Here is a 9,647-nt window from a genome sequence, read left to right on the forward strand (position 1 = left end):
TTTCTTTAATGTTTTTTATTTATTTTTGAGGGACAGAGAGAGCATGAGCAGGGGAGGGTCAGAAAGAGAAGGAGACACAGAATCTGAAGCAGGCTCCAGGCTCTGAGCTAGCTGTCAGCACAGAGCCCGATGCAGGGCTCGAACCCACGAACCATGAGATCATGACCTGAGCTGAAGCCAGATGCTCAACCGACTAAGCCACCCAGGCACCCCTAGAAATGGAATTTTTAGTACAATGTACATAAATTTATAATTCTGAAAGGTAGTGATAGTTTTGCCTACAGAGGGGAGGCTTCAGTCTACATTCCCACAGGCAAAAAAAAAAAAAAAAAAGGAGCTTCTCCAAAATATTTGTGTCATCAAATTTTTTGAATATTGCTATTCTGGTGAACAAAAATGATATTTTGGTGTCATCTCACTTGCACCAACCTTACATAAATGAGGCTGAGCATCTTTTATTTACTTATGAGTTACTTGTATTCTCTTTCTACAAACTATCTATTCAATTATTTGGCTAAGTACATTGTTGATCCTTTTTCCTTTTTTTCACATTTATTCATTTTTGAGAGACAGAGCATGATCATGGGGGCAGAGAGAGAGGGAAACACAGAATCTGAAGACAGGCTCCAGGCTCTGGGCTGTCAGCCCAGAGCCCAACATGGGGCCTGAACCCACAAACTGCCAGATCAAGCCCTGAGGCAAAGTCAGATGCTTAAACAACTGAGCCATCCAGGTGCCCCTGTTGATCCTTTTTCTTATGGAATTACAGAAACTCTTTACATATTAGGGAGATTAATGTTTTGACTATGTCATAAATTGCAAACATTTTTAATCATGCTGTAGCTCATCTTTTGACAGAATTTATAAATTTTTCCCAAGAAATGCTTTTAGTATTCATATAATAAGAAATATCCATTTCCTTAATAGCTTTTGGAGGGTTTTTTTTTTGTTAGAAGAAACTGGCCTTTTCTAGAGTAATAACATATCATGCTATATAACTTCTAGTACATTTTATAGTTTTTATTTTTAGTTTCTTAGTTACATTTTAGTTTTTTTAGTACACATTATAGTTTTTTATTATTATTTTAGTTTATATATAGTTTTTTATTTTATATTTAAGTCCATTTAAAATGCATCTTTGAGGGACACCTGGCTTGTTTGGTTGGTAGAGCATGTGACTCTGGATATCCAGGTTGTGATCTCTGAGTATAGAGATTACTTATAAATTAAATCTTTTTTTTTTTTTTTGAGACAGAGAAAGATAGCATGCATGAGCAGGTTAGGGGCAAAGGGAGACAGAGAGAGAGAGAATATTAAGCCGGCTCCATCCTCAACAAAGAGCTCAGTGCAGGACTCCATCCTACCACCATGTGATCATGACCTGAACTGAAATGAAAACTCAGAGGTTTAACCAACTGAGCCACCCAGGTACCCCAGAAATAAAATCTTTTTTAAAAAAATACCCTTGAGCTTAGAATGAGTTATCTAGTGCAGACTATAAAACTCTTTTATAATATTTGATGCAGTTCCTTCCCCACCTTCTTGACCCTAGATTTGACTATGTGACCTGCTTTGGCCAATGAAATATGAGCTGAAACAGCATATGTTGCATCTGGTTGGACTGTAAGAGATGGCACATGACTCAATATGTCAGAACATTGAACCTTTGACTCCAGCTAGTACAAGTAACATAGTTATTCTCCCTCAGTTTCATTCTCCTTTGCACTTCTCACAGTTGTGAGCATCAAATCTTCACCTTACTCAATGTTTCTTTGGATGTCTTTGTCATGTTGTGAAAGACGCTATGGAAAAGAACAAAATAAGGTAGAATTTTCCTCCATGTCTTATTTGCCTTGCTGCATTAAAATTTCTTTCTTTATCCTTGAGCTCCATGGGTTTTATAAAAAAAAATGACTTGGGTGATTGGGCTAAATATAACTTGGGACTTGGCATACCCTTTAAATAGAAATTCAAGTTGTCTATTAATTCGGGGGAATTTTTTTTAACACATTACTTACTTAAACACATCTTTCAGCTCTGTTATTTTGGTCCTCTTCTTCAGAAACTCACATGTTAAGTCTCTTTGGCCAATCACCTACATTGATTTTTCTAATCTTTTTTCTTTTGATTAAATTTCAAGCAGATAGAAAAGTTGCAAAAAGAGTAGAAAGTACTCTTATTTTCTCTTTACCCAGATGCACCCATTGTTTATATTTTGCTCCATTTATTTATGATCTATATGTGTTCCTTCTCTCTCTCTCTCTCTCTTGCTTTCTCTCTTTCTCCACACACACACACACACACACACACACACACACACACACACACTTTTTTAAACCAGTTGAGAGTAGGTCGTAGATATTACACCGTTTTGCCCTAGATAGATTAGTATATCCCCTAACAACAAGGTTATTCTTTTACACAATCACAGAACAATGTCCAGATTCAGAAAATTTAATATTCAATCTTATTATCTAATTTCCACTCCCTATTCAAATTTCATCCATAGTCTCAATAATGTCTGTCATGCCATCTCCCCCACCCAGCCCAAGATTTAATAAAGGGTCACACATTATACTTAATTATCACATCTCTTTAATCCCTTTTAATATGAAGCATTCTTTACACTTTGTTTTTTTTAATGACTGTCAGGTTACTTGGGGAGTATCACTCAATGTGTGTAATTGGATGTTTTATCATGATTAGTTGTAGTTACACGTTTTTGACAGAAATACCACAGAAGTGGTGCTGGGATCTCAGTGAGTCATAACGAGAGGTACTTGATCTTGATTTGTCTCAAAGTTAACTTTGATCCCTTGAGCAATGTTTGAAAAGTTTCTCTGCTCTAAAACTGTTCTTTTTCCCCCTTTGTAACTAGTAAGTATCTTGTGAGGAGACACTTGGTTAGAGACAGGATGCTCACACTGTCTCACTCTCTCACCCACAGGTTTTGAATAAACCACACCCAGACAGTGATTTCCTAACTCCATCATTCCTACTTTTCCTCATTGGTTTTCACAGTAAGAAGCTTCTCTTCCCATTCATTTATTCATTCATTCATATCAGTAATAACCAATTGATTCTTATTTTATCCAAGCAGTTAAAAATTCCCTTCAGTCATTATTTATCTTGATGCTTACATTGTCCCAGAACCAACTAGCAGGAATATCCTTGTAAGCTGGCTCTGTGGACCTTTTGGTGAGACTCCACCATTCCCTAATTCCTTTCTTACTTCCCAGCACAAAAGGATGCTCCCTGACTCATCTTACATGTTCTTAGCCACAACCCCTGGAATGGGCCATTTCTCCAAGGAAACTGTTTCTCTGAGCCATTTCACTAGAAAATAGTGTTTAGATCTCAAAATCCTGATGCTGATTGGTGCTGAGGCATATTGCTCCCAGGCCTCATTAGCAAGGAGAATTGGAAATATGTGGATAGATTGATTGTGTGTGTGTGTGTGTGTGTGTGTGTGTGTGTGTGTAAAGTCAAGAGATTATACAGATACCTCCAATTGCACTGTGTACCCCACCCTCTTCATGCTTGTAACCCAATTCACCAACAGGAGAAAAGAAACTTGAAGCCAATTTTTCCTTATATATTTACTTATTTGCTCAATTCTAATATGCTCAGAAGTAGTTTCAGAATTACTGTCCTACAGCACTGTGAGAAAGCAAAGCTACTAATTAGAATTCAATACATATGCACATATTACTTTTATCTTTAGTCTGCAGTAGATAATCAAAACAGTATCTAACACCAGTCATTTAGACCAGTTCTCTGTTGCACATTCTCTACTATTTTTAACACTTTTGCCCCATTTTCTTCTCACCTCTTCTCTCCATTTAGTTCAATTTTTTAAAAATTCATTTTAGGACCCCATCCAGTGCCATCTTCATTTTGGTGATGGGTGGTTCTTTTCTAATAATTATATCCTGCGTTTCTCCAGCCTGTGTTCCATACCCATTCCATTTTCCATTTCTCTCCTGAGTTCTTGCATTTCTACTTCATCATATACCTTTTAAAATGGGATTTTTTTAATTTACAAAAATGTTTTTTTTTAACAATTTTCATCTCTGTGATTGCAATAATTCCTGGAGAATTCCCTTCCTCTGTTGGTAATCTTTGTTGCTCATTTCTCCCTTTTCATGTCTAGCATCCCTGTTCAGATGGACATTGTGTGTAAGAGATCCTAGTTCTTTCTCTCTTATAACATTCATATGACTGGGCAGTTTGGAGCCAGACTATCTGCAAGAGATTTTTATAGGAAGATTGAAGGTGGCATACATTTCCAAACTAGATAGTTTCCACAAAGCACATGCTGTCTTCTCCTCAACCTCTTCATGCAACAGCTTCCTGCAAAATTGCTGCTTCTCTACCCTTCTACATGCAGACCAGCTCCTCCATTTCCTTATTTTATTGTGCCACCCCATTTCTATACTGTTTTTTCCACAATTTTTCCCTTGGGGTGGGAGCCACATTTCTCAAACTTTACTCTTATTAGCCCTTTTGAAGACCTGATATCATTGGGTTGGGCTGTTGAGACTTTTCACAAAATGTTGTTATATCTTCTATAGGTCTGGTCTCATTAAAATCATACTTAAGACCCTGACCTCTAATTTTTACAGCTGCCTACTGCCAAGAGCTCACAGCTACTTTCTGAAGGTACTAGCTAGAATGTATTCAATGGCCTTCTCTCTGACAGTGCCATGTATATCTTTTATGGATGTAAGTGCTCTGGATTTTCTTAGCCTCATTACCCAGAGAGCAGAACCTAAGCCATCAACTTTTATGGAACTGCTTTATTAGGAAATGCAATCTCAAGGATCAAGAGTGAGAGAAAGCAAGAAGAAAGTAGGGGATTAGGAAGAGTGGCCCTCCGCCTCATAAACAGCATGCCTGACCGTTCATTTGTCCATTACTGTCTTCCAAGAGGCTCTTTATTCACTTATATCTTATTATAGTCTGTCCAAAGACAGAAGAGGAAAAAAGTAATCCACTAGCTCCTGTGTCCCATTCCCCAAAGGTTTCCTCCACAATGTTTATTTTTTCATACTTCTAAACTGAACCTGCTTGGGCACAAACTGAGACCACAATTCTTACACCTCAGAGTCAACAAGGAGGTCCAGGACACAGCTGCAGCAGGGCAAGTGGAAGTCACTACTAGATGATGGCTACCAGAAGCTATTTGTTCTGACTTAGCTTGGTTGTACATTCTGATTCACCAAACATTGTTCTGGTTTAAGTCTATGGTCACAGCATAATCATTAAAAGTACCTCCTTTTACTTTAAATATTGTTCTGTATTGAATGCAATGACTTTTATTTGTGGCAGGACCCGGGACAACTGGCCAAAGGCCCTGGAGACAGGTGAATCTGAGAAGATCTGGAATAACATAGAAGAAGTATCTGACAAACAGTCTGTAACATTTTCCTGGATATTTCCTACCTTCAGTATAATATCTAGTCAGTTATGCTCTAAGAGGATGAGAATAGGTTTTTTTCTTTTTTGGGGATCTCTCTTCACCTTTGGCCTGTTAATATTTTCTGATATTCATATAAATAGAATGGCAAATTGCATTAGAGAGAAGGGGTGGGGATACCCCAGAAGGAGATGATAAGGTGTTTGTGCAGATGAGGTGACCAGTATGACTTTAGAAATATAAGCATGTGGAGGGTATATTATTCAACCTAAGGATTATTGATTTTCAGTATCATTTTAATGGTGATATGTTATTGATTGTGTTTAATTATCTGGTCCATAATGTACTATTAAAAATCTCTGCTCAAACTTCCAGAAAATGAAAATGTAATTTGGAAATTGTGACTGGGTGCTAAATCAAGAAAGAGCATTATCAAGTAAAATTTATCTTCCTAAATAATCTCTAAATATTTTCAAACAACTTAAACATAGTAGCTAATATACTGTTCTGCTTATTGTAATTTTGGCTTCAAAGGTAAAATTTAATTGGATGTATTGAAAATCTCAATAAAACCCCAGAGGTAAGGCAATCCATTTTAATTATGAAATGTTCAGAGCATATCATGCAAGCCGTGGTCGGCAAGCATCTGAAAGGTAGATCCCGAGTTGTTCCAATATGCAAATCACAAACCGAGGGGCAAGATTTTTCAAAATATTTTCTCTCCCACAGACATGAATTTGCATTTAAAAGCACAAAAATAAACTTATGAAAGATTTGGTCACAGCGCCAGCACAGAAAAGCAAACCAAGAGAAACATTAGCTGCTAACTGCCAAGCAGCTCTTTGCTAAGGCACCGAACAGTCAGGACAGGCGGAGGCACTTAATCAATGAAGTCAGCAGTTCAAAAAATTGGGATATGAAGTTAAAAGAAAATGATTATAGGTAAAATGTTAAGAAATAAAAACAATGAGAAGAATCTGTGTTTCCTTAATCTAAAATAAGAGTACACTAGTTTCTTAATTCTGAGACACCATCAAATAGAAGCTGCATCATAGATTAAATAACAGGCATTTGGAGAAACAAAGTGCATGCGTTTAGTTTCTGTGTGCTTTTTTTTTTAAAGCTAAACAAATATCATATACATATCACATACTAATTTATCATTCTTTTCCTTCTCTTATTATAAAAGGTTGCTTAACTGAGAAAGTAAAGATTGTTGCAAGGGCACCTGGATGGCTCAGTCAGTTAAGCAACTGACTTTGGCTCAGGTCATGATCTCACAATTCATGCGTTAGGGCCCCACATCAGCCTCTGTGCAGACAGCTTGTAACCTGAAATCTGTTTCAGATTTTGTGTCTCCCTCTCTCTCTCTGCCCCTCCTGGCTCTCACTGTCTCACTGTCTCTCTCTCTCTCTCTCTCTCTCTCTCAAAAATAAATAAACATTAAAAAAATTTTAAGGTAAAAAGATTGTTCTGATATGACTTTTAGCCTCTCAACGGCCTTGAAAAATATTAAGGAGACATATTGTCTTTCAAAATCCATAATTGTTTGTGTTCTTGACATATCTAGCAGCTTTAGGATCAACAGTTTTGAAATTTTTGGATAATATTAGTGCTTTGACTCTATTTCCCATAACTAATGTATAGCTTAATTTTGAGTAAATTTTATTTCATTGAAAGTTAAACAGTTCCTCTTGAAAGTCAGACAGATATCTTACAGATAAATATTCACTGAGTGACAGAGATACGAATTAAGTATACCAATCATCCAAGCCCCCACTATGACGGTTTTGGTAATGGTAATTTCTACTACCTTTTACTATATTGCCCGGGATTTGACAGGTTTTGTTTTTTTTTCCATAAAAAAATGGTTGTATTCTTGTTTTGTCCAGTGGTTTGGTCGATTGAGCATCCAACTCTTGATCTCTGCTTAGGTCATGATTTCACAGTTTCTGACTTCAAGAGACCTGTGGGACTCTGTGATAATGGTGATAATGACAGAGAGCCTGCTTGGGATTCTGTCTCTCCTCTTCTCTGCTCCTCCCTGGTTTGTGTATGTGCTTTCTCTCTCTCTCTCTCTCTCTCTCTCTCTCCCTCTTTCAAAATAAATACACTTTAAAAAAGGTTTTAAAAATGGTTGTGTTTTTAAAACAATAGTTACAAAGTTACGTTTCTAATATGTTTTTAAGCAATGAATTACAGATCCAACACTGAGTTAAGTTTCACATTGTTTCTACTATTTTGGGGCACCTGGGTGGCTCAGTCGGTTAAGCGTCCAACTTCAGTTCAGGTCATGATCTCGCAGTTCATGTGTTTGAAACCCACATTGGGTTCTGCACTGATGGTTCAGAGCCTGTTTGTCATTCTAACTCTCTCTCCCTCTCTCTCTTCCCATTTGCATGTGCTCTCTCTTTCTTTCAGAATAAATTAATTTTTAAATTAAAAATAAAATTATTTCTACTATTTCTATTCATTTCACAATCTATACATATTTCATCAAACCATTATGCTGTACATCTTAAACTTACATAATGCTACATGCCAATTATATCTCAATAAACTCAGAAGGGAAAAAATTACGTAAATAAATAAATAAGCTAATACATCTAACACAATAAAATGTATTAACAGGACAGATGAAAACCAACCTTCTTTAGATAGAAAAAACAAAACAAAAACATTATCTTATTTATCTGTTAACCTGTGGGAAATCTTTATTTGCAGTAGAGAGTCAGCTTTTAGATCTGCCTTCAAAAAAAGAAATAAACTAAAGATGCATCGAACAACTTAAGTGATTTAGGGGATGAGATGGCCTGAATAATTAAAACTGCTCAGATAGGGGGACGCCTAGGTGGCTCAGTTGGTTAAGCATCTTATCTCGCCTCAGGTCATGATCTCTTGGTTTGTGAGTCTGAGCCCCTCAGGGGATCTGCACTGACAGTGTGGAGCCTGCTTGGAATTCTTGCTTCTCTGCGCCCCCCCTTCCCCCCTCCCACTCACTCTCGTGCTCCCTCTCTAAATAAATAAATAAATAATAAAAATAAAACTGCTTAGATAGAAAAGTCAGAGACTGAGTGTACAAACAGTGGCCAGACCATATCTGCCAATAGAACCCTGACCCAAAATCTGTAACAACCATATGTGAGGCCAAACCTCTGTGGCATTTGGCACAAGATTTCAGGACTTGGTCAAGAATGACTGACAGCTTCTCTACATTTTGTCTTTGTTTCCAACTCAAGACTAACCATGAAAAGCCAAACATGCTCCCAAAACTATCATGTAAGGTGTGTCACTTCAAGTGGCCCCTCCTCCAGTTTCCCCTTGCCAACAAACTCCACACGGGCACACCTGAAGCCTTCTACCTTATTCCATGATAAAGCTCTTCCACTCTTCAGCCTGCCTTTGAGCTGCCAAAATACACGTGACGGTGTCTAATACCAGCTATGAGTAAATAGCCCCTGTTTCTTTGTATGTAGTGACCTTTGTTCATTTCCATAAGAAAAAAGAGGAGTGTTTGCCTCCAAAGCACATATACAAAAATTGGAAGGATACAGGAAGATTAGCATGTCCCTGCTCAAGGATGACATGCAAATTCCTAAAGCATTCCATATTTTTTAAAAAATTAGGAGTTAAGATGATAAGTATCTATAAAATCAAGAAGGATATGCTTAGGGCAAGTAAAGATTTAATCAACAAATTTAGTTCTTGAGAAAAACAAAATAAGTTACTTATTGTAACCTAAACACTAAGACCCCTATTAAAACAATAACAAAGTAAACATAATGAATAACTGTATAAGAACCATCTAGGAAATTATTTGTAAAGTTGATATTGCTATATATAATATTACCTCTATTTCTTCCAAGATCAGGCTTGAAGCAAATTTCACCAAGAGACCAGTAAGTAACTCCACAGTGAGATGCAGAGATATTCAAGGGTCAGGAGTAATCCAGATGGTACTTCTTCTGCAGAGCTGTTCTGCACCTTTTCAGCACACTCAGGCTCTACCTACCGTCACACATTGTTCTCATAGGTTATAGTAACCCATGAACTTCAACTCAATGCATAATTGAGTAATGACTGTCCCTGGCTTTGCTCATGTTTGATGAGTTAATGTCAGCTCCCTGAAGCAAATGTTAATTTTCTCTTTTAAGTTTATTTATTTATTTGAGAGAGAGAGAGAGATGAGAGGTAATGAGAGGGGGAAGGGCACAGAGAGAGAGAGAGA

General features: G+C 37.1%; 1 non-coding gene across 1 annotated transcript; it reads left to right on the forward strand.

Annotated features, from left to right (window-relative positions):
• Positions 1-8,929: 8,929 nt before the first annotated feature.
• On the forward strand, positions 8,930-9,034 carry LOC115290912. The gene has a single exon (XR_003908293.1). It is a non-coding gene; the product is annotated as a U6 spliceosomal RNA (small nuclear RNA).
• The last annotated feature ends 613 nt before the right edge of the window (positions 9,035-9,647 follow it).

Source organism: Suricata suricatta, chromosome 4 (assembly GCF_006229205.1).
Source record: "Suricata suricatta isolate VVHF042 chromosome 4, meerkat_22Aug2017_6uvM2_HiC, whole genome shotgun sequence".
In the NCBI taxonomy this organism is placed as follows: Eukaryota; Metazoa; Chordata; class Mammalia; order Carnivora; family Herpestidae; genus Suricata; species Suricata suricatta.